The sequence below is a fragment of the Pelobates fuscus genome, chromosome 10, assembly GCF_036172605.1.
Source record: "Pelobates fuscus isolate aPelFus1 chromosome 10, aPelFus1.pri, whole genome shotgun sequence".
Lineage (NCBI taxonomy): Eukaryota > Metazoa > Chordata > Amphibia > Anura > Pelobatidae > Pelobates > Pelobates fuscus.
The window spans coordinates 88,347,111-88,365,793 of NC_086326.1; the positions used below are offsets into that span (position 1 = coordinate 88,347,111).

General features: G+C 42.1%; 1 protein-coding gene across 1 annotated transcript in view; it reads right to left on the reverse strand.

Annotated features, from left to right (window-relative positions):
* Nucleotides 1–18,683, reverse strand: part of MICU1 (mitochondrial calcium uptake 1) — a 242,741-nt gene that overhangs the window by 153,375 nt on the left and 70,683 nt on the right. The gene's annotated exons all lie outside the window — the stretch shown is intronic.

Consider the following 18,683-nt stretch of genomic DNA (forward strand, 5'->3'; position numbering starts at 1 on the left):
GCAAATTTAACTTTTATTACATACAGGGGGATCCTGCAGGGTCTAGCAAGCTATTAACAGAGCAGGAGATAAGAAATGTGAAATGAAATAGAATTTGTAATAAATGAAGTGTAAACATCTAGATGTGTGTAGGTATAAGTAGTTTTGTTTTTTTTTAACTCAGTAACATGTTGATATATGGTATGTATTTTTTTTTTTTATAACAGAATTAATGCTTATTCAAAATATTTAATGACCTTTATTACTATTTGTAAAAATAAAAAAATAAAAGCCAGAACTTAAAATTAATGTAAAATACTTGGCATGGAAAAATAAAATAAAAAAAGAGCAAATGCAACTTGGTTCTCTTGTGCTATGCCTGTGCCCTCCAATACATGGGCACATAGCAAAAAAACAAAACAAAACAAGGAATGCAAAGGCACAATGTCAAAGTAGATTTAAGATTGATAATGGTGCACACACAGGATCAATAGCATTTCAGATTCCCTGCAGCTTCAGGAAGATAGATAGCTGGCTGTCAAGAAAGCACAGCAGACCTGGCCAAAGAAGATGGTAGGCACAAACACCTTATTGGAAAAGCAATTAGTACATACAGCATTGATTATAAATATAGCAGGCTTTGCACCACTGCAAGCTACACAACAGAATTAATAATATGTTTTACATCTCTTAGTTTCATACATATATTTAAGGCAATATACCTATATTAGTAATTATACTTTCATCAATGAGCACGATGAGGAACAGAGCATTAGGCTTTGAAGGAATCTTCTTAGGCTGAAATGGTCAACTAGTTGAAGTACAAGTAGATATCAGGGACCAGGAAAAGCGTACGCTGGTGGTGGGCAGTGGAATAAGGAGGAGGATACGATGAGGTGAGAAGTCGAGAAGATAGTGGACAAGGCATAAAACAAAGTAATGAGATTAATAAAGAGTTACTACAACCATCATAACCACTACAACCCGCTGTAGTGACCCTGTTCTCCACCAGGCTCTGATATTCCCTGGTGGACTAGTGATGCTATTTTGACTTCTACAGAGTTGCAGAAGCCATCACTATTCATTGGCCAAGAGTGTCAGTAACGAAGGTTGCACAGAACTGACATCAGCCAGCCCAGAACTCTTATTCCAGGCTGGCAGATGACACCCCTAAGATTCTGCTGGTGGTACAGCTATACCTCCAGAAGCTGAGGGGTTAAACTCTGAATGTGCAACATTTTAAAGCAAAATATTGCACATAGAGACTCCAGGCACCATGACCACTTTGAATCAGTTAAGTGGTCATGGTGCTTGGAATAACCCTTTAAAGAAACACTCCACACATCCGAGAAGTCTCTGGCCATTTCCCAGCACAGACAAAAATCCATGCTGGGATAAATGGGCAAAGGCTACAGACAAGGTAAGTAGGGGTAAGGAAGGATTCTGAACTAGTATAGGTCAAAGAAGACATTTGTGAATGCATAGGTTTTGAGGAGTCTAACGGCAGTTACATTAATGTGAGGATGGCTTTTTGCTCCAGTACTACTATGAAAGAGAAAGAGCAGCACCACACACCAGAAGATGTGAAGATACAGTGAGATATGAAAGGTTGCAGATTTAACGTAATTTATTTTAAATACGGTCTTGGTAGCCTGAGAAGCAGTGCCGTCTTCAAACTAAAAGGAAGATATAAGCAGGTGGCAATATGCTGAAGATAACGACAGCAGTATTAGAAAAGAATGCCATCAATCAAGCTGTATAAAATATGATGAGGTGGCTAAAGAATTTTAAGACGGGAAGGTGATAACACAACAGAACAAGATTTGTATCAAAGAGGAGAGAGGATGGAGATGGTCATGGGATAAAATGACAAATTAGTTAATTTCGCAAGTTATTTTGATTAAGGGACTTCATTTTAGTATGCAAAATGACAACAAAATCCTAATATGCAGTAGTATACTAAAGAAGCTGCTGGTGAATTTATTCTAAGGGGCAGGGTTAAGAGGGCCTCCCACTCTTAGGAGGTGCGAGGAACAGCAACAGCCAACACATCCTCAAACAGCCACAGATTTGGGAACTGAACACGTTTCATGCCACTACTGAATGTTTTCTGAAAATAAACTGGGAGAGAGGGGGAGATGGAGCTTGGGGGGGAGAGAGAGGGAGATGGAGCTTGGGGGGGAGAGAGAGGGAGATGGAGCTTGGGGGGGAGAGAGAGGGAGATGGAGCTTGGGGGGGAGAGAGAGGGAGATGGAGCTTGGGGGGAGAGAGAGGGAGATGGAGCTTGGGGGGGAGAGAGAGGGAGATGGAGCTTGGGGGGGAGAGAGAGGGAGATGGAGCGTGGGGAGGGAGAGGGAGGGAGATGGAGCGTGGGGAGGGAGAGGGAGATGGAGCGGGGAGAGAGGGGAAGATGGAGCGGGGGAGAGAGGGGAAGATGGAGCGGGGGAGAGAGGGGAAGATGGAGCGGGGGAGAGAGGGGAAGATGGAGCGGGGGAGAGAGGGGAAGATGGAGCGGGGGAGAGAGGGGAAGATGGAGCGGGGGAGAGAGGGGAAGATGGAGCGGGGGAGAGAGGGGAAGATGGAGCGGGGGAGAGAGGGGAAGATGGAGCGGGGGAGAGAGGGGAAGATGGAGCGGGGGAGAGAGGGGAAGATGGAGCTGGGGGAGAGAGGGAGATGGAGCTTGGGGGAGAGAGAGGGAGATGGAGCTTGGGGGGGAGAGAGGGATATGGAGCTTGGGGGAGAGAGGGAGATGGAGCTTGGGGGGAGAGAGGGAGATGGAGCTTGGTGGGAGATGGAGCTTGGTGGGAGATGGAGCTTGGTGGGAGATGGAGCTTGGTGGGAGATGGAGCTTGGTGGGAGATGGAGCTTGGTGGGAGATGGAGCTTGGTGGGAGATGGAGCTTGGTGGGAGATGGAGCTTGGTGGGAGATGGAGCTTGGTGGGAGATGGAGCTTGGGGGAGATGGAGCTTGGGGGGAGATGGAGCTTGGGGGGAGATGGAGCTTGGGGGGAGATGGAGCTTGGGGGGAGATGGAGCTTGGGGGGAGAAGGAGCTTGGGGGGAATGAGGGAGATGGAGCTTGGGGGTGAGAGAGGGAAATGGAGCTGGGGGAGAGAGAGGAAGATGGAGCTGGGGGAGAGAGGAAGATGGAGCGGGGGGAGAGAGGAAGATGGAGCGGGGGGAGAGAGGAAGATGGAGCGGGGGGAGAGAGAGGAAGATGGAGCGGGGGAGAGAGAGGAAGATGGAGCGGGGGGAGAGAGAGGAAGATGGAGCGGGGGAGAGAGGAAGATGGAGCGGGGGAGAGAGAGAGGAAGATGGAGCGGGGGAGAGAGAGGAAGATGGAGCGGGGGAGAGAGAGGAAGATGGAGCGGGGGAGAGAGAGGAAGATGGAGCGGGGGAGAGAGAGGAAGATGGAGCGGGGGAGAGAGAGGAAGATGGAGCGGGGGAGAGAGAGGAAGATGGAGCGGGGGAGAGAGAGGAAGATGGAGCGGGGGAGAGAGAGGAAGATGGAGCGGGGGAGAGAGAGCAAGATGGAGCGGGGGAGAGAGAGCAAGATGGAGCGGGGGAGAGAGAGCAAGATGGAGCGGGGGAGAGAGAGCAAGATGGAGCGGGGGAGAGAGAGCAAGATGGAGCGGGGGAGAGAGAGCAAGATGGAGCGGGGAAGAGAGAGGAAGATGGAGCGGGGAAGAGAGAGGAAGATGGAGCGGGGGGGAGAGAGAGGAAGATGGAGCGGGGGGAGAGAGGAAGATGGAGCGGGGGGGAGAGAGAGGAAGATGGAGCGGGGGTGAGAGAGAGGAAGATGGAGGGGGGGAGAGAGAGATGGAGCTGAGAGGGAGATGGACCTTGGGGGGGAATGAGGGAGATGGAGCTTGGGGGTGAGAGAGGGAAATGGAGCTTGGGGGTGAGAGAGGGAGATGGAGCTTGGGGGAGATGGAGCTTGGGGTGGAGAGAGGGAGATGGAGCTTGGGGGGGAGAGAGGGAGATGGAGCTTGGGGGAGAGAGGGAGATGGAGCTTGGGGGGAGAGAGGGAGATGGAGCTTGGGGGGAGAGAGGAGATGGAGCTTGGGGGGAGAGAGGGAGATGGAGCTTGGGGGGAGAGAGGGAGATGGAGCTTGGGGGGCAGAGAGAGAGATGGAGCTGGGGGGGCAGAGAGGGAGATGGAGCTGGGGGGGCAGAGAGGGAGATGGAGCTTGGGGGCAGAGAGGGAGATGGAGCTTGGGGGCAGAGAGGGAGATGGAGCTTGGGGGGGCAGAGAGGGAGATGGAGCTTGGGGGGGCAGAGAGGGAGATGGAGCTTGGGGGGCAGAGAGGGAGATGGAGCTTGGGGGGGCAGAGAGGGAGATGGAGCTTGGGGGGGCAGAGAGGGAGATGGAGCTTGGGGGGGCAGAGAGGGAGATGGAGCTTGGGGGGGCAGAGAGGGAGATGGAGCTTGGGGGGGCAGAGAGGGAGATGGAGCTTGGGGGGGCAGAGAGGGAGATGGAGCTTGGGGGGCAGAGAGGGAGATGGAGCTTGGGGGTCAGAGAGGGAGATGGAGCTTGGGGGGCAGAGAGGGAGATGGAGCTTGGGGGGCAGAGAGGGAGATGGAGCTTGGGGGCAGAGAGGGAGATGGAGCTTGGGGGGCAGAGAGGGAGATGGAGCTTGGGGGGCAGAGAGGGAGATGGAGCTTGGGGGGCAGAGAGGGAGATGGAGCTTGGGGGGCAGAGAGGGAGATGGAGCTTGGGGGGCAGAGAGGGAGATGGAGCTTGGGGGGCAGAGAGGGAGATGGAGTTTAATGGAAAGTTTTCAATAACTTAATTTAATGGATTTCTGAATGTATGCATATAAAACGCATGTATATTAATATACTTGTATTAAAACATAAGTACAATAGTGCATATGAAGTACTAGTTGTACAATATTTACACAAATAATATATTACACACTACAGCCCCTATACCCACACTCACTACATCCCAGCAGCTCTAAGAGATGCTGGTGAAATTTGGGTTCAGGCCATGAACTGTGTAAGGGCCTAAAACTTTCTGACTACAGCCCTGAGTACAGGTGGAAAAGCGTGCATCAGTGTTGAACTCTCACACATGCATGGATATCTCGCGATGAGCAAGATAATGCCTTATTCCCACAGTCGTTGTTAGTGGGGTTAGGGTAAGTGACAAAATTTGCCGGCAGTAGCTCATCTTATTTACTGTCATCTAATTTACCAGTCACTAATTTGTATTATGAGATCTCATGACTGCATTGCAATATTCTCTCTCTCTCACCCAGGCCACCCTTTACAAACCACACAATTTCCCCTAACTTTTTTCACTTTAACCTTTTTCTTTTTATTGCATTAAAGTATTTATTCTTTTTCATTGAAATCAAGATGCTTATGACAGTAATAAAATAAAACCATTAATGAGAACAGTGTATTATTTGTTGTTTGTTTTGTTGCTTCTAACATAACTTGTTTGATTAACAGAAATTAGCAAGAAATCTGCAAGCAAAGGTTTATAGGTGTTGGAATCCACTGGCAAATATAAAGCCACATCCAACTGCACAAGAGTTAAAATTCTTCTGCCATAATTGGCAAGTAGAGCACCTACAACTGTCTAAAAATCTCTGAATTCTATTTGGACTTTACTGGTTTGTGGCAATAAAACTTTTTACACAAAGTTCATGGCAGGAATGAGACATAAATAGCAGCAAGTATCGTTACTGGTGTAGAATACACATTGATGGGGGAAATGCTGCTCACATTACTAATGGGAAACAGGAGGTAGTCCTGCTAACTCAGGGGAGGAGAAGCTTGTACATGCTAATGAGAACTGCAGAAGACTAAGCAAAAGTTCAAGGACAATCTCTGCATGGCACTGCAGTAGGAGATGTGGGTTAGAGATTTAACGCGCAAGTTTGCTTCAAAGTATTTCGAAACAGTGAAAGATCAATGGAATCTAGCATGGAAGCAACACTCAAATTAAAATTAAAGGGATTCTAGATCCAAACTTGATCTCAAAATGTAAAAATTGCATTACAGTTTATGCTTCATTTCATCGCTTCCTTTATCTCAGATTGTTCATGACAATATGATAACAATAACTTAGAATTACGGTATGTTTCCAAGCAAAGAATTGCAGACAATAAAGAAGCCACGGGCACTAAGCACTGTGGCATATATGTATTGTGGCAATGAAGGAGTTGATCTGTTTTGTCTAGAATTTGACTGTGAGGAATGTTAAATCTTGTGGCAGTTGGTCAGTCAGACAGGTATCTGGGCAGAATTGATGACAGCTTTTTATAGGGGCTGGAGCTGGCATGGGATTGGTTGAAAGTTGCAAGCAGAAAAAGAGCGGGAAACTGAAACAGTATAAAAAGAAGCAGCACATGTTTAATCCTGTCAGTGTGGACGGAACCCCACTCTCCTCCCCCTTACTTTTATTTAATTGCAGTGTCGTGGTGTTATGAAGCATCCCCAGGGTCAAGTACTGGGGAAGGATATGGTGGTAAATGGTTTTAAATAAAATGCAGTCAGGTTAGTTATGACTGACTGGCTATTTGGTGGAAATAAAATTAAAAAATGTGAAAGTTGGTGAACCATATGTTTTATGGTTATGGTTACGGTTACCAAGTTATGGTTGTATGCCCCTTGAGCTTTGAATAAACACCACGGCCAAGCCCATTCAAAAGTAATTAAACGTTGCCTGTGGTTATTGCGTGGTCTCGTTTTATTTATATGAATATTGCCTACCATACATATTTAATGTATCCATCTTTTTCAAAGCTTATTCTGCTATACGAATAAAGGTCTACGTGCTTTAAGAGATTGCTGAGCAAATATTTATTAGAAGGTTAGCATATGACAGCTGCTCAGTGTAAACATTTAATGGTATGTTAAATAATGATTATGCATTCAATATAGAGGAAACCTCCACACGCTTGGCATAACAATGAAGCCACATAGGCATAAATACTTCTGAAATAATTTCGTTTAAAACAACACTATATATATATTGCTTATTAGACTTGCTTTTGAGAACCTCAACTATAATATTAAACAAGTTACATAACAGATCACTAGCATATCAATAAAAACGAATTTAATAGTGGGTCATTGTTAAAGAGCACATTTTTAGGGAATAAAATGCTAAAACTGGGATAATCAATTGACTGCAGTCTAACATTTTAATTCTGCTATTTAGAAGTTAAATCTGAACCTTCATGTGACTCCCTACACTCTCTTCATACATATTTCCCGTAAAGAGAGACTATGTTTAAATTTCCCTTTTTGCATAGTCAGTTTAATTTACAATTTCTTATCTCTTGCTGTGTTAAAAGCCTGCTAAATCTTAAAGGAGCCTCCTGTGTGTGATTAAGTTCAATTAACAGAGCAGGAGATAGAAACTTCTAAGTTACACACACTGTGCTGTCACATCTGATTGAACACAAAATCACTTGTCTAGCCACTAGCTGTGATTCACACAGCCAGCATGAGAAATGTGACCAGGGCTGCATAATCAGAAACAAACGCGACTTAACGTGACATTCTACTGACCCAATACAAGATAAATACAAATCCCTGCTTTGTAGATATACCCCCAATGAAAACACGCATGCATTTAATGATGCATTTTTTCATTGGGGGCATATCTAAAAACAGCTTGCAAGAGCTACAGATCTCTTGTCTGCAGCCTTTACAAGCCCTTCCCTTCTAACCTCACCCAAATTTTCTGTGCTGTCCATTCATAAACTTCCCAATGCAGCTCAATAAAAATTCTTTGCAAGGCAGATGCTCTGGACAACTACCAGCCTCTTGAGTTTAGCTCATCTGAGCTAAACAACCAGTAAGTAACAGGAACTGTTGTCTGTTTGAAAGCCAAACCATTTTAATTTATACAAGTGTCAATTTTTATTTGAAATCTGCACTATTTGCAAAATGAGGCACACTCTTTACGCAAAGCTTTTTAGCAAGCTAAATTTGCTTTAGGGGTCTGGAGTGTCCCTTTAACTCTTCAAGGGCAGATAAATGAGCAATGAGACTACAGACACGATCTATAAATCAAAACTACTTCATGAATCTAAAGTTGTTTTGGTGCTTAATTTATCCCTTTATAGGTCACAATCTGTGGCATAGTTGTGCAGAATTTTAGATGGTGCATTCAGACAGATCCTCTCCTAGTTCACATATGTTAACCCCTTAAGGACCAAACGTCTGGAATAAAAGGGGATCATGACGTGTCACACATGTCATGTGTCCTTAAGGGGTTAAAGGGACACTATAGTCACCTGAACAACTTTAGCTTAATGAAGCAGTTTCGGTGTATAGAACATGCCCCTGCAGCCTCACTGCTCAATCCTCTGCCATTTAGGAGTTAAATCCCTTTGTTTATGAACCCTAGTCACACCTCCCTGCATGTGACTTGCACAGCTTTCCATAAACACTTCCTGTAAAGAGAGCCCTATTTAGGCTTTCTTTATTGCAAGTTCTGTTTAATTAAGATTTTCTTATCCCCTGCTATGTTAATAGCTTGCTAGACCCTGCAAGAGCCTCCCGTATGAGATTAAAGTTCAATTTAGAGATTGAGATACAATTATTTAAGGTAAATTACATCTGTTTGAAAGTGAAACCAGTTTTTTTTCATGCAGGCTCTGTCAATCATAGCCAGGGGAGGTGTGGCTAGGGCTGCATAAACAGACAAGGTGATTTAAATCCTAAATAGTGAATTGAGCAGAGGAATTGCAGAGGAATGATCTATACACTAAAACGGCTTCATTTAGCTAAAGTAATTTAGGGGACTATAGTGTTCCTTTAATATGAACCTATTGCACAATCTAACCTCTTAAATATCACATCTAAATAGATGCAGATCAGACCAAATAAATACTAGGGTTAGTCGCAATTAACAGGATTATACAAAAATCAGAGTGCTATCTACACTCAATTCCTCAGTTGTTTTGTGTCTAATACACAGGCTTACCTATTCGTTCTGCTGCCTAGTCACTACTCGAACTTTCCGATTTCTGGTTTCATGACCATCTGATTGTTTCCCCCATTTGTAGAAGTTGATTCTGACCACTGAATTTGATTGGCATAACTTAAATACTCCACTGCATCAAGAAGCAGTCTCTGCTGTGATTTAGTCTGTGAAGTCACTGTTCATTTGTACCTGTCACAGTAGTTTAGCATAACCATGCTTTGATATATCCATATCAAAAGAATAGCTACACATAGGAGTATATCCATTTCAAAAGCATGTCTTTCTTTTGATCTACATAATCATTCCTGCAGATATTTGCAAGAGCCACAAACTAATTTGATTTTAATTAGTACCAGATAAAGATCTAGACCTTGATAGACGGGCATAGTTCATGCCTTGGTGCTCTAGAAAACAGATCCATATGCCTCGTAAGGGACCTGTGTGGGCTCTTTTATAAGTTTACAGTAAAAAAACAAACAAAACGTTTTATTGATTTATTCATATTACGAATTTAGAGGTTGTGCCTGAGACATTGTCCCAGTCACTAGCATTTAAATTAGAATGGCCTCTGGCACTAGTGCAAACACACTTAAAACTACAGAAGAGGGTGCGCAGGTAAGCTGTCAAACTGGACTAAAATAATTTGACTGCTTACCGCGGGACAGCGCCTGGCTCACTTACCCCCCCCCCCCCAGGCAAGATATAGTGGTTAGGGTGCTTTGATTGTGTCAATCCAATCCTGGCTCCCCAACCTCCAAGGCAAGATGTAGTGGTTAGGGTGCCTGGATTGTTTCTTTAAGCTCCCTTTTATATTTTCACTACCAAAAGCCACATTGGTTTTTGCACCTTCCACTCCCCTTTTTCATCTCCAACAGATATTCCATCCAAGTGCACAGTACACATATTTAATAATTTTTCTATGCACCATAGACTGCAGTTTTGTACACGTTTTAGTCTATATGATGTCTGATGTTTTTCCAAATACTCTAGTGCTATTTGACAACTGGATGTATTCTAATATTTCATTCACCTCCTAAAACTGCCACTTCCTTTCCCTTATTCCCTTTCAGGTATAATTTGTGATTTTGATGATCTGCAGAAAAATGTATAAATATAAATGTACATATACCCTTATCATACACCAACATAAAACTATTTAATCAATAGAATCTAGTTTAGATGCCACCAACCTTTAGCACTACAAATTATAATAAGCAGTGGGCATCTCCTAAATGGATAAATCTACTGTAAGCGTTGAGAATAGTACCAAATTTGGAAAATGTTCCTTCTGGATGTATTTTTAAAATATTTTATTCTATTTTAAGAGTCAATACAGACTGTTTCTTTTTTTTTTTTTTGCTGCAGTGGCAAAATAAAGCGAAGCGTTTGTTTTGTTTATTAAGAGACAGGGTACTTTGCTAATGTCTGAAGATGAGAAATTAAGTTACCCCATTCAATGTAGAAGTCACTGTTGGCTTTGAATGTGAGCAAAGTATAAATCAATACAAACCACAAAGTGGGTAAGTTTTTTATTTAATTAGCCATTTAGCAAGCTGTATAGTCTCTTAAGGCAACAGCTTGAGACACAATGGGTTTGCAGTCACTAATGGCATAATAATACATAATATTTATACTACATGAAATTCAAATATGTAAAGGCTAATTGAGTTTACCTCCATAATGAACCCAGTTGCCCAAACAGTATACGGTAGCTATATTTGAATTAGTGCACATGAGAGTGATACTTGTGCTGTAACAATATTGAGTTTATTCTATATCTATACAAGAGTGTAACTCATCAACCTGGATCCTACAAGGATGTTCCCTGTTAAATACTTGTATATCTAAAAGGAAAAATTAATAAATGAATGAATAATAATAATAACAATAATATATATATATAATTCAAGTAACAAGGGCTTGCACTCCTGGTTAAATTCTTAATGCCCGGTGCAGGTCTGGCAAAATCATATAGATATAGTAGAAAAGACCGCACTCCAAGGTCTTTTTGATAGTTTTTAAATAAAATTTAACTTTTATTTAATCCATATAAAAGTCAACGTTTCAGCCTTCACATGGAGCTTTCATCAGGAGAAGATTTTTTTTTCAAAACTATCACAAAGACCTTGGTGTGCGGTCCTTTCTATTATATCTATATATAATTCAAAAGGTGTTGTTTCCAGACATAGAAATCCAGATCTTACCCAAGATTATCGGATGGGTAAACTGGAGCAAGTATGAATCAAATCCTAGATGCCATTTTAAAGAAGGTAGATTTGAATATCTGGTAAGCAGGTTTATAACTTTTAAAGGAACAATATAGTGTTAGGAATACAAAGCTGTATTCCCAACACTATAGTGTCCTTCTGCCTCCCCTGCCACGAAAGGGTTAAATAATCCTTTGAACACTTAACTGATTTTAGTGCTGATGTCCTTCAGCTGGGTCGGGCTTCTTCTCTGTCGACATCAGACGGTGGCAGGGGACATAATGTGTTTGTGTGGTGACTGCTGCGTGCTTAAGGCCTTCCTCATAGGAAAGCACTGATTGAATGCATTCCTACAGGGTTTTTCCAAAACACTCATGCTAAGCATGAGATTGTCCAGCATTGTTTTGCGGAGTCAAACCTTGTGAAACTGCAGGAAACTTCCCTCGTCTAATATACAGCCACTAGAGGCAGTCTTAACACTGCAATCTAAACATTGCAATTTCTCTAATACTGCAAGGTTAAGGGCATAGGGACACTGCACCCAAAACACTTTAATGAGATGAAGTAGTTTGGGTACCTATAGAGTCTCTCTAATCTATACGTTTGCTGACATGTATGTTGATGTTATATGAGAAATATGTAACTTTTTGACTGGTCATAGTTTACACCCACCCTAAAGCAGATATTGGTCTTAAAGGACCACTCTAGGCACCCATACCACTTCAGCTTAATGAAGTGGTCTGGGTGCCAGGTCCTTCTAGGGTTAACCCATTTTTTCATAAACATAGCAGTTTCAGAGAAACTGCTATGTTTGTGAATGGGTTAAGCCTTCCCCTATTTCCTCTAGTGGCTGTCTCATTGACAGCCGCTAGAGGCGCTTGCGTGATTCTCACTGTGATTTTCACAGTGAGAGCACGCAAGCGTCCATAGGAAAGCATTATGAATGCTTTCCTATGTGACCGGCTGAATGCGCGCGCAGCTCGTGCCGCGCGTGCGCATTCAGCCGACGGGGAGGAGAAGAGGCGGATCGGAGGAGGAGAGCTCTCCGCCCACCGCTGGAAAAAGGCAAGTTTTAAACACTTTCCCCTTCCCAGAGCCGGGCAGGAGTGGGTCCCTGAGGGTGGGGGCACCCTCAGGGCACTCTAGTGCCAGGAAAACGAGTATGTTTTCCTGGCACTAGAGTGGTCCTTTAATAACGCAATATGAAATAAAAGTAAAAACATAGAACGAGTGGAGAGGGAGGGAAGGGAGGGAATTAAAAGGTCAGGGTATTTCCAATGGCAGATATTTTGTGTTAAGATAGAAATTAAAAATGTATACTGTACATCATCATTAAAACAGAGGTGACTCCATTTTGTAACAGAATACAAAAAAGACAGACATGTTTTTCTCTTTAACTCTATTCATTCAAGCAAAGTGAGAGTTAAGACTCTCTACAAGAAGGCGGATTGAAAAGAAAAAGAAACAGCCCAGAAACACACGATCAATTTATATCTTTTCATATTTACTTTTTAAATATTAAGGATCTGATCAAGAGATTCATTGTATTATAGAAGGTAAAAGAAAGGGCAGATGTGTCAAAATCTATTTTTTATGGCCCAAAAAGTAGACGGTCTGCTAAAAAGAACTAAGCATAAAGCTGACACACCTAACTTTCTGTATCTCTTCCATCTAACTCTGGGACAGTGAAAAATCTAACACTTGTCTCTCCAGCTTAAAACTTTCCTACTTCCCACAATTCTCTATACTCATACTTGCATTCACCATTTTCTGGAATATCGCCAAGCGAATGAAATTCTACCAAGAAGCTGGTAATTATGTTGATCATATTTAATTTAATTTAATTGATTTTAATAAAAACAGAAATATACCTGGATAAAAGCCGGATCTGGTTTCTAACGTAGAAATCATAATCAGGCAAGAAATATATGGTTATAGAATTCCATTCCTGCAGGTGGAATAAATAAACAATATATTTACTGGTAATGTGCCAAGTTTAGCATTCCAAGTTTTTTTTCCCAGAGATATTGACTATCTGAATTTAGGGATAGTAATCTTTAGTCAGAAAGGTGAATCTGCTGCAAATGTAAAATCTGGTAAAAATTAGTCTTATTGGTCATTGGATGAGAAGAAATGGTTAACTGATCTGGTATGAGAAAGATCATAGTGTCAATTGCAATAAAAAACGTTATTTTGTCTGTGAGAATTGTAGTCAACAATAAGTGAGTTAACTCAGTGTGAGTGAAACTAACAGCGATTTTATTGCTGTAAGCTGTGCTGTGGAAAGTTCTGTGTTACGATTGCATAGCCGATTTCAAAGAGAGTGTCCTGTCGTAAATCTGTTGACATTTTCATCTAGGTGGATATGTTATTGAACTATCTGAAACTGTGTTAAACTGCCATATTGTATACTTATGTTATACCTAAATATTTACTGATTATTGTCACACGTTACAATTTATTTTTAAATTATATTTTTATACTTTGTTTGTGATTAATGTGTGAAATATAGATCCTCTAATAAAACATACTCCAGGGTCTAAAAGAGTTAAAAATTGTGGGTAACTCTTAGCTTTAAATTAATTAAGGGAAACAGTACGATTATATAAAAAAAACAGAACAAAAATTTATAGAACAAAAATTATTAAGTAAATGTTAGTTAATTTTTATAAAAATATTATTTTTAATATTTATCACCCCATATATATCCTCACAAAACACAAGAGAAAACTAAATAAAATAATCATGTAGAACAAGAAATAAAATACTTACTGCTAGTATGGACTGAAGAGATAAACAATGTGATATTATCAAACAAATGGAAACCTTAAAGGGAAACTCCAGTGCCAGGAAAACAATCCATTTTCCTGGCACTGCAGGTTCCCTCTCCTTCCCACCCCCCAATCCCCAGTTGCTGAAAGGGTGAAAACCCCTTCAGTAACTTACCAAAGGCAGCAACGATGTCCCATGTCACTGCTTCTTCCTCCGCCGCCGCTCCTCCTAGTGATTGCGTCGGCCGGTGGGCGAGACTGATCCCCGCCCACCGGCCGGGGAGACCTAATGATTGCCGCGCATGCGCATTAGCGCTCCCCATAGGAAAGCATTGGAAATGCATTTCAATGCTTTCCTATGAGGAAATGAGCAACGCTGGGGGTCCTCACACAGTGTGAGGACGTCCAGCGGCGCTCTAGCACAGGTTTCCTGTGCTATGATCCAGGAAGTGCCCTCTAGTGGCTGTCTAGTAGCCACTAGAGGTGGAGTTAACCCTGCAAGGTAATTATTGCAGTTTATAAAAAAACTGCAATAATTACAGTTGCAGGGTTAAGAGTAGTGGGAGTTGGCACCCAGACCACTCTAATGGGCAGAAGTGGTCTGGGTGTCTGGAGTGTCCCTTTAACATATACAAACTTTGACGTGATGTAACTTCAGTAACACATGAGCTAATGAAGTATAAAATGTCCTTTGCGCACGATAATAATGTAGTGCATAAGGAAATAAGTGTATAAAATGTAGAATGAATATAACAGAATGCAAACTATTTTTCATATACATACGTGTGTGTTTGTGTATGTACCTAAAGCAGATATAAATTATATACACCTGGTTTAAATAGGGTTTATTAGGGGAAAAAAAAACATTACATACCGTATTTATCGGCGTATAACACGCACTTTTTTCCCCTGAAAATAGGGGAAAAATCGTGGGTGCGTGTTATACGCCGATATCCCATAATTACTTACCTGTCCTGAAGCGTGGGCCGGCTTCACAGCGCGCACCGCGGTACAGGAACTTTAATTTAAGGTTCCGGTTTCCGGCGGGACTGAAAGGAAGTGTGCACAATAGTGTGCACACTTCCTTTCAGTCCCGCCGGAAACCGGAACATGAAATTAAAGTTCCTGTTCCGCGGTGCACGCTGTGAAGCCGGCCCACGCTTCAGGACAGGTAAGTAATTATGGGAGGGGAGGAAAGTACACTATGGGAGGGGAGGGGAGGGGGAGGAAAGTACACTATGGGAGGGGAGGGGGAGGAAAGTACACTATGGGAGGGGAGGGGGAGGAAAGTACACTATGGGAGGGGAGGGGGAGGAAAGTACACTATGGGAGGGGAGGGGGAGGAAAGTACACTATGGGAGGGGAGGAGGGGAAGTACACTATGGGAGGGGAGGAGGGGAAGTACACTATGGGAGGGGAGGAGGAGGAAAGTACACTATGGGAGGGGAGGGGGAGGAAAGTACACTATGGGAGGGGAGGGGGGAGAATACTATGGGAGGGGAGAGGGGAGAATACTATGGGAGGGGAAGGGGGGAGAATACTATGGGAGGGGAGGGGAGGGGGGGAGAATACTATGGGAGGGGAGGGAGGAGAATACTATGGGAGGAGGGGGGGAATACTATGGGAGGAGGGGGGGAATACTATGGGAGGAGGGGGGGAATACTATGGGAGGAGGGGGGGAATACTATGGGAGGAGGGGGGAATACTATGGGAGGGGGGAGAATACTATGGAAAGGGGGGAGAATACTATGGAAAGGGGGGACACTATGGGATGAGGGGGGGGAATACTATGGGATGAGGGGGGGGAATACTATGGGATGAGGGGGGAAATTTCCTGGAATTTCTTTCTAAAAATGAGGTGCGTGTTATACGCCTGTGCGTGTTATACGCCGATAAATACGGTACTATCACACATTGTATGCAACATTATAGGACATATGCAAAGGGTAGAAAGCTGTGTAAGATATAAGCAAATGGTGCGTGGAGTTACCAATAGCAGCTAACCTCAGAGTTCATGAGTCTGACATTTGGCGTGTTGCATGAGCAATAATTTCTAGGCCATAAAAAGCTATTTTTATAGCGTTCACATGGATATTTAAGTTTTGCCAATTTAAAAAATGCATCATATTGCTATGTTGTTTTGAGGTCTAACATGATTTCCAAATACAATGCTGCAATAACAGAGCATGTTGCCAGCTCTGTGTTGCATTTTCCTGTACAGCCATCTTGGTATGCTGTGATTCTTGATAGAGACCCACTGGAAGGCAAACAATGCATGTTTTAGTCCATTCTCAGTATTCTCTTGTACTATGCTTTGGTTTGTTTGCAAATACCCAGGGCAAGGGTAGGCAACCTTTGGCACTTCGCCCCTGATGCTTCTCCTTGGCTGACATCAGAATTGATCTCAGCCAATCCAATTCTTTCCCATAAATTGGTTGAGATTGTTAAGGAGGTGGGATGGGGGCAGGGCCAAATGCCAGCCAGGCCAATCAGCATCTCCTCCTAGAGATGCATTGAATCAATGCATCTCAATGAGGACAGTTCACTATGCAGCACTGCCCCAGGAAGCACCTCCAGTGGCCACCTGAGGAGTGGCCACTATAAATGTCCCTATGCTTTAATGTAAACACTGCCTTTTCTCTGAAAAGACCGTGTTTGCATGAAAATGCCTGCAGGGACTATCTATACTCACCAAAACAACTACAATGAGCTGTAGTTGTTCTGGCGAGTACAGTGTCCCTCTATACCTCAATACTTTTCTCTTTTAATATTCAAATAGTGGAGCACAAAGTTCACTTTAATCAGTTGTATGTAAAAATAAAAATGGTGAACATACAAACAACCTTTTTTTTATCACACATTGAAAATGGAAAACCACAACAGAAACTATCAAAAGGAAATGGAGGTGTATAAACTAAAATAATTAATAAATGGGTTTTGTTTAAAAATTCAATTAATTAATACGTATGTTTTTAATAGCTTAATATAAATAAAAGAAAGGCATCAGCACTCTTGGTGATAAAAAGGTAAGATGGATGCTGAGTAAGAATTCTTCAATCAACAGATTTATTTCACAAAGTAGATAAAATCGCTGATCCGAGTATGTGCACCACTTGGATCTGTGATTTTACCTACTTTGTGAAATAAAGTCTGTGGATTGAAAAGAAAATCTTACTCAGCATCTATCTCACCTTCATCACATTACAAGTGCCAGGTGTCTCTCTCCGTTCTTTGCACTTACTCCTTTGCATGTTAAATTAGTGTGCGCTTGTCATGGAATTAAGACATTGTGGCACTTAGCAGGCAATAACAATTTTTGTATGCATGCACGGTAGCAGAAATGCAAATATATACTTAACCTTTTATTTCTAGAAGAACACTTCCAGTTTACATCTCTGTAGATGAGATTATAATGTGGTTGATTGTATATTAAATTGGACAGTGAACAAGTATGTATTACCCCATCAAAATTCAGATGGGGGAGCACACATTGCATCACACATTTTCTTTTCCAAATTGCTTGAAAACAAGTTGACAAAAAAAACAGAGAGCATGTATCCAAGATCTCTTTGTACCACAATCGTTACAATAACACAATAAGTGTTTAAAATGTTCATAGAAGCACTCTGAACAGTAACACTCTGCAAGAAAAACTAGGGATAGGGTAGGGATGTTGTAGCAGGGATCTCTGTTTAAATGTCTATGTTCTCTTTGTGTAAATGTGTACCAGTGTCCTCTGTGGGTAAATGTCTGTGTGTGTCAAAATCATGTGTGTGTCAGTGTCCTCTGTGTGTAACTATTATGTGTATATTATATTTTCATTTTGTGACGTTTATACTTCAGATTAATAGTTCATATACTCCTCTTTACATACACAACATGTCATATTTACTTTTAAAATATTCTCTATTACCTTTAATCAGGCTAGTTTTCCAATATGGAATTAACTTAATTATCGATATCTAGATGTTTCATTTGAAATTTAAATCAACTTTCTCGAGGCAGAGGTACCTGGGAAATGTATTTTTCTAGATCTGTATGGGTACTTTTATGTAAAAGGTAGAGAAACACTGTACTATTATACACATATAACGTAACCAAATGAAAACAGAAAACAATCGGTTAGGGCATGTAGGTTTAGAGTTTGTCAACAGTTTCATATAAAACACAATCCGTTTATACAAACACACCAAAGATAGCAGGTGTTTAGTTATCGGTATTATTTCAACTACAATGGTTTTCCTTGTTGATAGACGGAATTTACACTGTGTTCTACCGTAGAAACAAAATTGCAAATGTTCAGTATTTAATGTATCACCATCAAGTTAATGCAACGGCAGTATGCTAACGATAAGCAGTTTTTAAACGGTTACCCTGAACACCATGGTCACTTGAGTGATTTAAAGTGGACATAGGGCTTGGAATTTGCAAATGCAGCATTTCAGTAAGAAACACCAAACATACAGAGATATATGATTTTGTATGTCGCCTACGGTAGTCTCATAGCAGCAGGCTGTAGGGAGAACATGGCCTCAAAGTGGGATCAATGGTAAGCTTTTGCTTTTCCTTCTATTTTTTTTTGGGGGGGGGGGGGGGGGGAGGGAGGGGGCTTGCCAACAAACTTGCACCAACCAAAAAACAGTGTTTAATTAGAACACATTTTGTTTGGAGTAACTCTTTACTATACTGGATATGGCAATAGTCCTTTTTCCTAAGAGATCTATTCAGACCAAATCAGTAATAAAAAAATAATATTATAATAATAGTATGATGAA